Source organism: Antechinus flavipes, chromosome 1 (assembly GCF_016432865.1).
Source record: "Antechinus flavipes isolate AdamAnt ecotype Samford, QLD, Australia chromosome 1, AdamAnt_v2, whole genome shotgun sequence".
Lineage (NCBI taxonomy): Eukaryota > Metazoa > Chordata > Mammalia > Dasyuromorphia > Dasyuridae > Antechinus > Antechinus flavipes.
In genome coordinates, this window is record NC_067398.1 from 466,270,802 (window position 1) to 466,286,277 (window position 15,476).

Below are 15,476 nucleotides of genomic sequence, written 5' to 3' on the forward strand. Positions count from 1 at the left end.
TTGAGGTCTTCTACAACCTAGTAGAAATGACCTCACATACTAGGGGCTTGTACTTCTCTGGTATATTTACCACAAAATATGATCATATTTTTATCTATTAAAATTTAATCTGGCTATCTGACTGTAAGCCATGGTTTCTTGTTAGCTTATAAGTTCCCTGAGAGATAGGCCATATTATCTAAACTTTATATCTTTAATATCTTTATAAATGTGAAGGACACTTTATTTAATATCTACTACAAAAGTTTTGGGAACACTTAGGGGGAAAAATAATTATACATAATTACTAAGTAATAAGAAGTAGGCAAGTGGGATGGGGTAAGGTTATCCCAGGACTTTTCTGCTTAGGCCAGAGAAAGAAATAAATGGTAACTGAATATACTGATATCAAAGTAGGCACATAAGCCATCTTTAATTCGGGCCTAATTCTTAAACTCTACCCTCATCTACCTCTTTGTTCCAGTCAAACTGGTCTACTAGTGGTTCTTTACATAGGACATTTCACTTCCTGAGATTTTGCAATGGATATTGCCCACTAAGAATGCATTCTTTCCTCACCTGAATTTTAGGATCCCTGGTTTCCTTCAAAAGGGATAACACAAGTGGTATAGAAGGGAAAGTGCTAGACCTGGAGTTATGAAACCGTCAGTTCAAATTCAGTCTCAGACACTTAATAGCTGTGTAATTCTGGACAAATAATTCTGTCTCAGTTTCCTCATGTGTAAAATGGGAATAATAACAGTATATGGGATTATAAAGAGGATAAAATGAGATCATATTATTGCTAATTCAAAACTTAGGGATTTTCTAAATGAAAACTCTCAAAATTCTCTTCCTCCCAGCTGTTAGTTCACTAACTCTCAACATTACCTCCTATTCATCAGATATGTTTTCAATATACATTTTTAAGTAGAGATGTTATCTCTCTTATGTAACTTTTCTTAGGGCAAGGGCCTAATTTTGTCTTTGTATTCCCAGAGCTTAACAGAATCTGATACATACTACATGCTTCAAAAATATTTATTAAATCAACTATTGATTGAATCTATAAGACCAAGAACTATTAAACAACAGATAACAACAAACAACAGATAAATGGCCAAAAGATATGGGCAAAACAATTCTCAAAAGAATTGCAAAGTAAAAACAATCATATGGAAGCTTGCTACTAATCACTCCTAAGTGAAATCTAAATCAAAATAAACCTAAAGTTTCACTTCATGCTCAGAAAATTAGCAAAGATTACAATGATGAGACTAGTCAATAATGGAGAGGTGCTCAAAACAAAACACTTCAATCAATCACACAAAAAGCCCAAAGCATATGTTTTTGTTGTTCCAGCTGTGAATTAGTCCAAGCATTCTGAAAATCCATTTGGAGTCAAGCTAACAAAGTGACTAAAATGTCTACCAACATTGACCTAGAGGTTCAATTGCTAGGAATACACTCCAAGGAGAATCATGACAAAAATAAAGTCTTCACATACACTACTATATGTAATAGCACTGTATTAGCAGAGAATTGGAAACAAAGTAGATGCCCATTGACTCGAAAATAACTCAAGAAATTATAGTTCTTTGTAATATGTGAAGCCAACTATTAAGAATTAAGGGAAGAATGAAAAATCATTCATTAAGTTTTTAACCATGCTATGCTAAAGTACTAAAACCACAAAGAGAAAGGAATAAGAAACTGATATAAACAAAAAAACAAACAAACCAGCAATCCCTTCTCTCAAACAGCTCATATTTTCTAATAGAGGAAGACAACCCAGAAAAGAAAAATCAGTTGAAGGGCCTATGTAAAAGCTTGGAAATCTGTATGATTGCTCAGCAACAGAGCAGAAAGCAAGGTTCACTGATCCTTAGGTAACATCAGTAAGTCTTATGACAGTTTTTTTTTTTTTTGGGGGGGGGTCTCAAGAGAAGAAAAGTAGGGCAGATGGTAAGCCTGGAGTACCATGATCAATTCTAATGGATGTGGCTTTCCAACAATGAGATGATTGAGAACAGTTCCAATGATCTTGTGATGAAGAGAGCCATTTACACTAGAGACAGGACTATGGAAACTGAATGTGGTTCACAATATAGTATTCTCACTCTTTTTGTTGTTGTTTGCTTGCATTTTATTCTCTTTCTCATTTTTTTCTGTTTGATCTGATTTTTCTTGTGCAGCAAAATAATTGTATAAATTGTATAAATAAATAAAATTGTAAAAAAAATTGTATAAAATAAAATTGTTTCTACCATGTTTAATATATACTGGATTATTTGCCATCTAGGGGAGGGGATAAGAGGAGAGGAAAATTGCAACACAAAGTTTTGCAAAGGTTAATGTTGAAAAATTACCCATGAATATGTTTTGAAAATAAAAACCCTTAATAAAAAAATAAAAATATGGTAGAGAAGAGTGACAGATTCACCAAAAGGAACAGAACTAATGAATCCAATCTTATTGAAGTCATGTGAGAGCATTAAGCATGCCTATGTATCTTGAATGGCAAGGATAGGATGAGATAAGAAGGTATGGGAAGCTTAAGATTTTTAAGAATTAAAAAATGAAATACGCAGAAAAAAGTGGTTAAGATAATGTCTGTAATAATTTAAGTGGAAGAAACAAATATGCCAAAACTGATTACTATATAAGTATTAATGATCAAGATAGATGCAGGAGAATACATGAGAAAATGTATCACTTTACTCTACCTTAAATGGAAGAAATATAGGAATGAAATATTCCATGTACAGTCAAACTTGGTCAATATGCTGTTGGTTTTGCTAAACTGCTTTTTTTCCCCATCAAACTTTGATTTTCAATTCTTTTATTATAAGTTGATGGCCCAAAAAACTATTTTGATGACCTAGAAAAAATAACAACAAAGTTCATATAGAAAAACAAAAGGTCAAGAATTTCAAGGAAATTAATGAAAAAAAAAATCAAGTGAAGGTGGCCTAGCAGTACCAGATCTAAAATTATATTATAAAGCAGCAGTTACTAAAACCATCTGGTATTGGCTAAGAAATAGACTAGTTGATCAATAGAATAGGTTAGGTTCAAAGGACAAAACAGCCAATAACTTTAATAATCTAGTGTTTGACAAACTCAAAGACCCCAGTTTTGGGGATAAGAACACATTATTTGACAAAATTTAAGGGGAAAATTGGAAATTAGTATAGCAGAAACTAGGCATTGACCCACACTTAACACCATACACCAAGATAAGGTCAAAATGGGTTCATGACCTAGGCATAAAGAATGAGATTGTAAATAAATTGGAAGAGCATAGATAGTTTACCTCTCAGACATGTGGAAGAGGAAGGAATTTATGACCAAAGAAGAACTAGAGATCACTATTGACCACAAAATAAAAAATTTTGATTATATCAAATTGAAAAGTTTTTGTACAAACAAAACTAATGCAGACAAGATTAGAAGGGAAATAATAAACTTGGAAAATATTTTTACAGTCAAAGGTTCTGATAAAGGCCTCATTTCCAAAATATATAGAGAATTGACTCTAATTTATAAGAAATCAAGCCATTTTCCAATTGATAAATGGTCAAAGGATATGAACAGACAATTCTCAGATGAAGAAATTAAAACTATTTATAGCCATATGGAAATATGCTCCAAATCATTATTAATCAGAAAAATGCAAATTAAGACAACTCTGAGATGCCACTACACACCTGTGAGATTGGCTAGAATGACAGGGAAAGATATTGCGGAATGTTGGAGGGGATGTGGGAAAACAGGGACACTGATACATTGTTAATTGTGAACACATCCAGCCATTCTGGAGAGCAATTTGGAACTATGCTCAAAAAGTTATTAAACTGTGCATACCCTTTGATCCAGCAGTGTTTCTACTGGGCTTATACCCCAAAGAGATACTAAAGAAGGAAAAGGGACCTGTATGTGCCAAAATGTTTGTGGCAGCCCTGTTTGTAGTGGCTAGAAGCTGGAAAATGAATGGATGCCCATCAATTGGAGAATGGTTGAGGAAATTGTGGTATATGAACGTTATGGAATATTATTGTTCTGTAAGGAATGACCAGCAGGATGAATACAGAGAGGACTGGCGAGACTTACATGAACTGATGCTGAGTGAAATGAGCAGAACCAGGAGATCATTATACACTTCGACAATGATACTGTTTGAGGATGTATTCTGATGGAAGTGGATCTCTTCGATAAAGAGAGCTAATTCAGTTTCAATTGATCAAGGATGGACAGAAGTAGCTACACCCAAAGAAAGAACACTGGGAAATGAATATAAACTGTTTGCATTTTTGTTTTCCTTCCCAGGTTATTTCTACCTTCTGAATCTAACTCTTCCTGTGCAACAAGAGAACTGTTTGGTTCTGCCCACATATATTGTATCTAGGATATACTATAACCTATTTAACATGCATAGGACTGCTTGCCATCTGGGGGAGGGGGTGGAGGGAGGGAGAGGAAAAATCAGAACAGAAGTGAGTGCAAGGGATAATGTTGTAAAAAATTACCCTGGCATGGGTTCTGTCAATAAAAAGTTATTTAAAAAAAAAAGGCAGCACTCCAAATTGCAACTTGAAATGAAAAAAAAAAAAAATAAGTTGATGGCTCTATGGACAATGGAAGGAAAAGAATATTCAGAATCAAAGATTTTTTTTTAAAAAAGGGACTAGACCAAAGAAAACAAACAACTACAAATTCTAATTCCTCTGTGAATCCAAGGTAGAAAGAAAAACACAAAGATTTACTAGCTAAAAAGTAGAAGAGAATTCTGTTCAGTGTAAGGTTGAGGAGAGGTAAAGAACTATTTAATCTTGATCTTGTTCAATGAAATTGAACAAGCTGGTTAAATTTTAAAAGGGGGTTAGAAATGGAGCAAGAAGTCAAGTGTGAGATATGCACTGGAAAAATGAAAAAAAAAGTTTGGTTTTGGTTTTCACATATTAACCATAGTGGTAAAGACAGTCACTAATTAAAAGTAATATTTTTTCCTTCAAATTGAAATTTAAAACTAAACAGAAGTGGCAAACAGCACAAACAATACTTTTCCCACTTTTATCAATAGCTGGTTTCATTTCATACTGCTAGAATAGATAAACATTTATATATTCTTCCATAATTCAGAGAAATAGAGTTTGGTGGTTTTCAAAGCAGGTATAACACTTCTACATCACAATTCAAAAATACCACTTCAGGTTTTCATTTTTTAACTGACCCACAAATAACAGTTAAGTCAGGGTTCATTACTATGACCTCCCATCCATGTAACAGCACAATGCTCACTTAATGAGAGCATCAACAAACAGTAATGGCTCATTATGGAACTATTGTAGTGTTCACTAGACAGAATAACTCTCTTAATGATTAGAATACCCTTAGCTACTTTAAAAAAGAAAATAAGGAAAGTAATCTTTAGGATCTTCTAATAATTATTACTATTCTTTGAAAAAAAAAAACCATAGAGCAACTAAGTCATTAAATCACAGCAGCTTAAGTAAGGGCAAGAGGAGGGAGGTAGAAATGCAACAAAATTTGCATCTCTACATAAAAGCTGCTAGGTGGTACAACAGAGGATTGAATATGAAATCAGGGTAACCTGAGTGCAAATTCAGCTTCCCAGCCTAAATCATATAGCCCCAGTATGTCTCAGTTTCTCTTCTGCTAAACAGGAATAATAGCCATCTATTCATCTTTTTTTATTTATTTATTTAGATTATTTGGACTAGGTGAAAGAGGAGATTCTTTGCCTTAATTGCTGCCTAGCCTAAATCACTACATGGGGGCAGCAGGAGAACTGAGAACCACAATTCAAATTCACCATTCACACATTCTGGATGTGTGACTTTGGGCAAATTATTCTCACTAATCCAAGAGCATAAAGCTCTAAGCCTTTGAGAAAGAGATATAATATTAAGTATTATTGTATAGTATGGTATAGTATAATATAGTAAAAAAGAATGATTGCATATGAAACTGCAAATCTATTATATACAACTTGCTATTCTTTTTAAATATAAAGGTTATCACACAAATACATTCTTTTTCCTTTTTTTCTTCTTTCCTGCCACCTTAGCGATGGATACCATCAGACAAAGATGTATATACATACAAAATCTATATTTTTATATATATGCATACATATAAAATTATTTTATCTGTATTTTGGTTTCATGAATTTTTAAATATTTTGAGAAGATGTGTGTGGATTTCACTGGAATGTTCCCAAAAATTCATGGTACAAAAAGGGTTAAGAACCCTTGGATTAGATAATTCCTTAGAACCTTCTTTTTCTTTGGTGCTGTGTCCATAAAGGCCTGAATCAGGAGGCTAGTCTTAGGAAAAGGAGACAAATGAGAATGCTTGGAAAGTAAAATGCATGAGGTTAGCAATGGACAGGACTGGAGGGTGCAAGGAAGATGAATGCAAAAAAAAAGATAGAAAAAGAAGAATAAAACATTATTTGGGATTAAAAAATTGGTTAAAAAAGAAGGCCTTAACAGAAATAGTTGTTTGAAAAGATGTAGGGCAGAATAGAAAATAATAAACTCTACAACAGACATGCTGGATCCCAAATAGCAAAAGGACATCTAAGTAATAACTGGAAAATAACTAGTCTGATTTCCTCACAACAACCCTGTGGCATAAGAATTATGCTCATTTTATTTCCTGAGGAAACTAACATTCAGAAAAAACTGAAATAGCCACAGCTACTTGGGACATAAGTTTTAGACAGGGGATTTTAACAAATGTCCTCTGAATTCAAGTCCAGTGTCCTTTGGCTATACAATTACCACTCTAACTTTTTATGTTCATCTAGTCTATATTATGTCAGAAGTCATGACAGACATTCTTATTATATATCCACAGTAATTTTGTACGATTCTTAATTTTTTTTTTACATGAATCCTTTCAGTATTAACAAATGTTGGAACAAACTGATGTTTAGTCCTAAAATTAGCTGCTACTTTAAATTTGGTGATTTTAACTATGTCTAAATTCAACTAATATCTTTAACAAAACAGAGCATCAATTAAAGTTTGAATATTCTGCTATAATTGCTACTGATTTCCTAAGTCTTATTGAACTTTTAATGAGAAGCTATAAACAGTACATTAAAAAATCAAATACAAAACCAAACTTTAAATATTACTTTCAGGAAACTTGAATAGTTTCAAAAAAGATGAACTATATAAGGAAACATCTTCAATATAATAAATATTTTTAAAAATGCTTTGTGTTGTCTTTGCCAAAGATATATCTCAATTGATGGATAATGAAAATATCTCCAATCTCCATGTATCTACTCTTTAATTTAACTCTATCAGTATTGAATATATCCTTATTCAGTGTGTTCTGGGAAGCCTGCACAAGTAGCATTTCTTATAGAAGAAGTAGAGAAGTAGTAGGGAATCACGGATGGACTACTGCATGCTGGAGTCAAGAGATAACAGGGCTCACATCCCACCTGGAACAAGTTTAACTTCTCAGTTTCCATTTCTTAATCTGTAAGAAGGAGATAATAGCTGGAGCACTTTAATTCATGATGTGTCTTTAAGAAAACATATATAAAGTGCTTTAAAAACCTAAAGGCGGGTTATATAAAAATCAGATATTATTATGTATAAGAAAACATACAATTTTCAAGGTTTTAACCAAAAACAACATAGCAAAAATACAAATCAACTGAAAAACATTTATTAAGCACCTACTGCAGATACAATGTAAACATTAGGATGAGGAATATACCAAAATGAGATTGTCCCTCCCTATTCCCTTCAAGGAACTTATGTTTTCCTGGAAAGATACAACAGTTATGCAAATAAAGATACAATTAATTAGCTAGATGGATGGATGGATAGACAGATAATCAGACAGACAGAAAGACAATTTTGGGGGAAAGGGGACACTGTAAGATACTGAGAGGTTTCTTGAAGAAAGTGTCACTTGAACTCTGCAAGTTTACTCTGAATGAAACAAAGGTTTTATAAAGCAGTGGAGGGAAGGAAGAATAGTCCAAGAATGAGCATGAACAAGGTCCAAATAGAAGCAAAAGATGAAATGTTGCTTGCAGGGAACAGCAAGCAGGTCAATCTTGCTGGGAAGTAATCAGAATAGAAAAATAAAGTCAGATTATGAAGGCCTTTAAATACCAAGTGAGGAATTCCAAAGTTTACCCATTAAAGGCAGTGGAGGGCCAATAAAGCTTCAGTGGAGGGCCAAATGGTCACATTTGGAATTTTAGGATATGAAATTTTAGGATATGAAATTTTGAAACAATGTAGAAGAAGATATATTTGAAAGGGAAGAGACTGGATTTAGGAACACTAATTATAAGGTTATTATAGCTGGCTAGTTGAAAGGTAATAAAGAGATAGGGTGATGGTTTTGGGAACAGAGTAAAAGGGATAGATATGAGAAATGCAAAGGAGGTGGAATTGCCATAAATTAAATTTCATATTATTATTTACTTTATTACAACAGCTTATCAAGATCTTTTTGCATTCTGTTTTATGTTAATTCTCTCTCAGCTTTATGTCATATATGGCCTCCTCTATTTCATTATTAAAAATTCTGAACAGCACAGGACCATGGACAGATCCCTGAGGACAGTCTACTAGAGATCTCCCTCAAAGTTCTTATTGCCTTATTAATGTTTAGTTAATTAGTTCTGAACAAACAAAATTATATTAATTACTTAATCTCTTCTTTTTTGAGTTTAATATAATTATATTTTATATACTGATGTCCACTAATATTGCTATATTTGCTCAAAACATTTTCATTTCACAAATACATTTTTATCTTGCATGAACACTGTGAAGCATAGAGAAACAATTCAGCATGTTCAAGAAGTTTATTTTCTATAGCCCTATTTATGAAATGCAAAAAAATTTCAGTAAAGAAAAAATATAGTTTATACATCATACTTCTAATACTTTTGAGTCTAAGAGTAATCAAAATATTTATCTTTGCTATTTTTTAGAGAGACAATATTTTACTAATGACAATCCGTTAGGACTATGTTCCTTTATGAGATTAATTAGTTTTAAAAGATATTTTTGTGCATTATACTTTCAAGTCACTATAATATGAGGTTAATTTTACATTCTTTAACCAAATTACACTTTATTAAATGGAAAAATACCCTAATTATAATACATGCAAATTCCCATATCAATTCGTACTGATTTGGGGATCTCAAGCATACTTAGTTCAATACTGATATGCCTTCAAGAGCAGAGAAATCTGCTTTTGAGTAACCTAAAGTATTCTGCACAGTTTAAGTTTAGATTGATATTGTTTAGCAGGGGAGAAAATTGTTGACGATTTTCTTTTAAACCTGGCTACTTCTTATAGTAATCAGAAGAAGAGGACGATTAAGTAGCTACTTCAAAAGACAAAGGAAATAGAGAAAGATGACTGAGGTATCGATACTGTTCTCTTCATCACTACCCATTCCAAACTGTTGATACACAGAAAGTTTGCCATCCAAGTATAAAGAAGTAAAGCATCTCATGGCAAGAACAAAAGGCACCCTAACGTAAGAACACAAGGAAGCAACAATCATCACAATTTCTATGCCATCATCCATGAAGCCATATAATCTTGTTAAATCACAGAAAAGCACAATCTTTTAATCAATTATGCTGAAATGTTAACTGAGTGCCATTACCAGAGTTACACTTCTAATTTTTACATCAATCATACCTGACATGATGAAACAAAAAAAATTTCATTTTTAATGTAATATAAAATGCTCAATTGTGATAATTTTCAGTAAAACTTAGTAATTCTAAGATCTTTTTTCTCAACAGTGTTAAATATGAAAAAAAACCCACCAAACTATGACATATCTATTAGACAAATATGGACTTTGAAAGAAATGAATATTTGGAGAGGGATGGTATCATTCACAGAGAATGTTAACATGGAGTTTTTAAATACAACAAAAGATATTTTGGAAAGTACATATATTTTAAATGGAGTTCATTAAGCAGTTATTTATAGAAAGTTCAATTACTTTGTTTCTAAAGAAAAAGGAAAACAAAATTCCTTACACCTTTTGGATTTTAGCAAAGCTTTTCACCGTTACCAGACGCATGGTGGCAGACAGCCAGCTGAATGACTGGTGACTCAAGTTTCTGTGGACTCCACAGTCTGATAAAGACAAGGGCATCAATTTTAAGTTGTGACAGCCAGCTGTAGCTGTAATCTATTTTTATATAAAACTGGCAAACATGTAGGGAAGATAAGGTTTCAGGCAAATACACATTTTATCAATTGTTTTTTTCTCCCCATACTGTAAATTAAATATGTTGCGTTTAAATACGACATTTTTAATCTAAGGAGTTAAGGCCATTTAAAAAAGCAGTCTAAGAACAAAACTGAAATTCAATAATGAATTAAAATAAAAAATGTATGGAAAATGTTTGAAACATTATTCAAAGTGAGTGACAGGAACCCCACCTTCCTACTCTCATTCCAACTCTAAAGGCAATGTCTGTCCATATCAAAACAAGCCCACGAGCCAAAATTTGGCTCTTGGAAATAATATACACAATATACCTTTTCTCCTCTAGATTGGGATATGCAAAAACTCACTACCTAATTTTTTTTTAAGAGCCTCTTAATGGAAAATACAAAAAGGTGAAACAAAGAAACAATCCAAAATGAAGGCTGAGAGCATCTCTGAAAAAATAACAACAGCACATTACTTCCCATTCTTCAGTCTCTTAGGATAGTTACTGCCTTATGTGTCTCATTAGAAAACATTTCACAAATTTCCTCTGACTCCTTGTTATTCAGAGCAATCTTATCTCAATATAAACACAAGCAACCAGAGATGGACAAGAAGCGGCAAAGATACCTGAATCCATGAAATTACTAGGATTACCAAAACAAAAGAGGACCAATAAGAATTCCTCACATGCACATGCACCCTAGAATTCATGTAAAAACAATGTTCCCACATGAATATACTCGATATTTTCTCAAGTATTTTTTTTCCTGGAGGAACATGTTTAGTATCAGAAGCTTTACTACACATGCGATTAACAAAAGCAAGATCAAATTAAACAGATGACATGATTAACAGTATTCATTTCATGCACGACTGTGCTTTATGGCATAGATAAAGACTGAAAGTAATTACCATGAACTGAAACTCCTCCACTGACCCTGCTTGCTGCTAGCAGCCGTTCACTAGTGATGTTTTACAACAAAGACCAATGCCTTTCTTCCATCAGTGGCTTTCTCCTTCTTTTATGCTACAAGCTAAGCACCTCTACCGTTGCAAGAACACAGTACAGTACCTCTGTATCTATGTCTCTAATGCAGCATAAAGATTACTGTGGAAACCTATCAAACTGGCAAGCAGCAATGTCAACAGCCAATAGGAAAAAGGCACATGTAGAATCTAGCACATGCTCTCTGAGGCTCAGATACTGTCACCACTGCTTAGCAGCCTGTAATCTAATTATAGCCATTTGCTAGCACAGTGCTATTGGAGCAAAGCACATGAGCAAATTAAATTTTAATAAATTAGACCTCACAGACAAAACAATCATGATTGTGTCATTTGGAGGGCTGTCTCACCTTACAATCTATCAGTGATTTTAAAGTGATTCTGTCTCCTCCTCTCTCCCCCCCCCCCCATTGTAAAGAAACAAAGTGATTAAAACACATGCAATCTAACACCAGCTTGGTCAAATTTAATCTATTCCCACGTTGAAGCTCAAATATAAAAATCCATATTGTATACGTACAGTCATTAGTGCAATAAAATCATATTTGGATTCGATTTACCTCGATTAGCAATATGATAATCATTTGCCAAGTACAAATCAATTTTCCTTCTACATTGTTTGAAATGTCATGCAAATTTCTGGCACATTGGAAAAATCACAATTCTGAAAACTTAAATCATGGACTTTTATATCTTATTTCAGAGAATTTTAAAGATAGGTAAGTCCTTGGAGATCGTCCAGTTCCTCTTATAGATGATGATGAAACTGAGACATAGGGAGGTGAAAGAGCTATGGAGGCAACATTCAAATCCCAAGTCTTTCCATTCTTAGGCAACTCATTCTATCACTATTAAGCATCTATTCTATGTAACCATGATTTTTTTCCTAATACATCAAGAAGATTGACGAACAGTCCTGTAACAAAATATTTTTCTAACAAGCATAAGTTAGCAAAAATTCATTAGGAGTTAAGATAAAATCAAAACTTTTTTTTTTCCTTTAATAAGGCATTACACATTTCCCGATATTGGATCTGTTCTTTGTAGAACTTAAATGATTAAAAGGTAAAGAGTGTTTTAATTAATGAAAAAAATTAAATTCATGAATTTGCTTTTAAAATACTTATAAAAATAGCCATTAATTTTTACTAGATTCTATGTTCACTCAAGTTTACCAAATTAAAGATCTAAGATCAAACAAAAAGAGTACCTTGTGCAGATCAGGAATTTCTTATTTTGAATAAAGATTACTCAGGATTATGTCAGTTTTTTAAAGATTCTTTATCAATCATATCTAGTAATATTAAAATCATTTCTGTTGTCATGTTACATTTTTCAATGATAGTAGCAATCAATTTGTTATTCCTTATAAGACTTGGTCATGAAAACCTTTTTTTTTTTTACTCTATCAGTTAGATTCAAATTTATTGGTAAAATTAAAATGTCTAAACACTAGAACTTTTTCATTCTGTTATTAAAATTTTCAAGTTGTCATGTTCAACAGGACATTATTTGGTCTATGAAACACTCGATCATCAAATTAATAAGCATTTGTAAAATCCTTATTATATGAAAACACTACCACTAAATAAGGTTACAAATACAACTAAATAATCTTTATGCTCAAGAAGTTTATATTCCATAGAGAGAGATAATATAAACCTATAAGAATACCCAAAATATATGCAAAGTAATTTTCTCCTTTTGAAGAGATGGAGAGGGAGATACTAGTTGCTACATGGATTAAAAAAAAACCTTCATGTCGAAGGGGTTGCTTAATCAAAACTTTGAAAAACTTTGAAGGAATTCTCAGAGGCATGGATGAAGAGGGTATACATTCCAAAAATGGGGGGCTCAGGCAATGCAAACTGTCAGAGACAAGAGGTTGATCATAAGAATAGCAAAAAGGTCAGTGTGACTGGATCAGATTATCAAAATAGGGAATTTTGTATTTGATTCTACTTGATGTTCATTGAATATATTATTTTTGAAAATCACTCTAGCAACTGTGTGGTAGATGGATTGGAGAGGAAAAAAAAAAACAACAGCAAATAGACAAATTAAGGAGCATTAGTTTAGTCAAAAAGTGAGAAAAGTTGAAAGTAGGGAACAATTCTGTGAGTAGAGGGGAGATTATGCAAGAAATGCCATGAAAGTAAAATCAACAAGACTTGTCAACTGACTGAATGTGAGGTGAGGGAATGAGCTTTTCCTACCTTTATGATTAGAGCTGTAGATGAGTAGACAATGAGGAATGCTGACTCTGCTGCATTCCATCCCTCTCTTAAAACTTGTACATTAAAAACTATTCTGGAAACCATGAGTAATAGAACCAGCATGGTCCCTGAACTCTGTAAAAAACTATTAAAAAATACAGGTTATAAACTCTAGCATGAAAAAAATGCATAAGAATGCAATCAAACTAAAAATTATAATTGAGACAAATCTATAAAAAGAAATTACTGTTCTGTTACTATGGAGTACTCATCTATGGAAATTATCAAAGAATAGTCATCAGGAGGAAAAAATCCAAAAGGAATTGGCTTCAGTAATTTTGGCCTAAGGTACAACTCAATCAAGGCTGCCAGTATACAGACTAGTAAAACTCCTAGGCATTCATGTAGAAAACATCTAACAATTCTGCTTTTCCCTTGAGTTAAAAAAAATTGCCAACCTAAAAAGACACCATAAAAGCTATCTTGGCAAATAAATCAAACCTGTGTTCCATGAGACACTCTGAATCAACTTTCCAAAAGAACAGAGTCTGTTCTTAGGTCAAATCTTTAAACACGTCAAAATCATCAACTTTTGTTTAACAAAAATACTGAAAAAATGCTTTTATCTATCTCTACTTTCACCTACTCTGCTCTCATACTATTCAGGTTCCCATAGTTTACCTTAATTTTTATTAATGAATCATAGGATCACAAATTTCTAATTGCAAATGACCACAAATGCCATCCAGTTCAACCTAAAGTCCAACCTAAAATATTGCCTAAAAAAATCCTAGGAGTTTGACTGCTATACTTTCCCCCATTTTCTTGTGACTGTAATTCTCTCATTTATTTCTTTCACATCCAAATCAGCAAACACTTTGGCATATTTGGCAATAAGACGTGTACACATACAGACAATTCTTAACTTAGAACATAAAATATTATCAGAGATTTAGAGCTAGAAGAAATCTTAGGAGCTATCTAATCCATTCTCTTCAAATTACAGCTGGAGACACTGAGGCCAAGAGAGATTAAGTGATTGCCAAAATTAAGCAATATGTAATGGTGGCAAAATTTGAACCTAGGCCCTCTAACTCTAAAGCCAGTGCTTTATTTAATTTTTTTAGCAGTTGTTTAGAACTCAGAATTAATTTTCCTTTGTAAATGATGGCCAGTCTATAAACTAAACATAAACATAAACTAAATAAACACATAAATAAACATAAACAAACACATAACACTAAAATTATTCTTTATTTTTTTGTGTGTCACTACCCCTTTTGGTAGTCTGGTGAAGCCTGTACAAAACTTCTCAGAAAAAAATGTTTTTAAATGCATAACATGAAATGTATAGGATTACAAAATAAAACAATTATATTGGAATAAAGTTATCTAAATACTAAAAAAGAAAAACAAATTTATGGACTCCAGATTAGGAATTTCTGATTTTAAAAAAAGAGGTTTTATGAGTAAAGGGACTGTATTTCATCAAAATTTTGTATCATTACTGGACCCACAAATTGTTTAGCATTTATTTTAAACATATTTAGTATATAATTTACATGTTGCCTCTTCTAAAGAATGCAAAATTCTCAAAAGCAGGAGCAGTTTCCTTTGTCTTTGAATTCCCATGTCCTAACATATATAACAGGCACTTAATAAGTGTTTGAGACTGATCCTATAACCTTTTGATTTCTAGGCATATTTTGGGTAAAGCTTTTAGAGGCAACCTGAAAATTGAACTTAACTATTTAATTTAATTCTAAGTTAAAAAGATTTGACTTGTGAGTTAGAGATCTCTATCAGTAGAAGGAATTTCTGTAGAGAAAGCTACTTTACAAAGATGAAATCACAAGACCAAAATGAAACATATTTTAGAAGGATAAGATAAGAGATCAACAGGTGACACAAATAACAGGTAAATGAGTCAAATCATAAAAATTCTTCAGTGAAAGTAATCTCATTATTTTCTGCTTTTTAAATTCTCTGTCCCTCTCTCTCGCTCTCTCTCTCTGTGC

General features: G+C 32.6%; 1 protein-coding gene across 3 annotated transcripts in view; it reads right to left on the reverse strand.

The window, feature by feature from the left end:
• Positions 1–15,476, reverse strand: part of FAM110B (family with sequence similarity 110 member B) — a 200,668-nt gene that overhangs the window by 88,243 nt on the left and 96,949 nt on the right. Inside the window, exon 1 of one of the 3 annotated variants that reach the window (XM_051970160.1) lies at positions 11,150–11,310. The exons of the other annotated variants lie outside the window; for them this stretch is intronic. The gene's annotated coding sequence lies outside the window, so the exon portion shown is untranslated. Of the gene's footprint in view, positions 1–11,149; positions 11,311–15,476 lie in introns of those variants that run through there. 3 annotated transcript variants of the gene reach the window in all.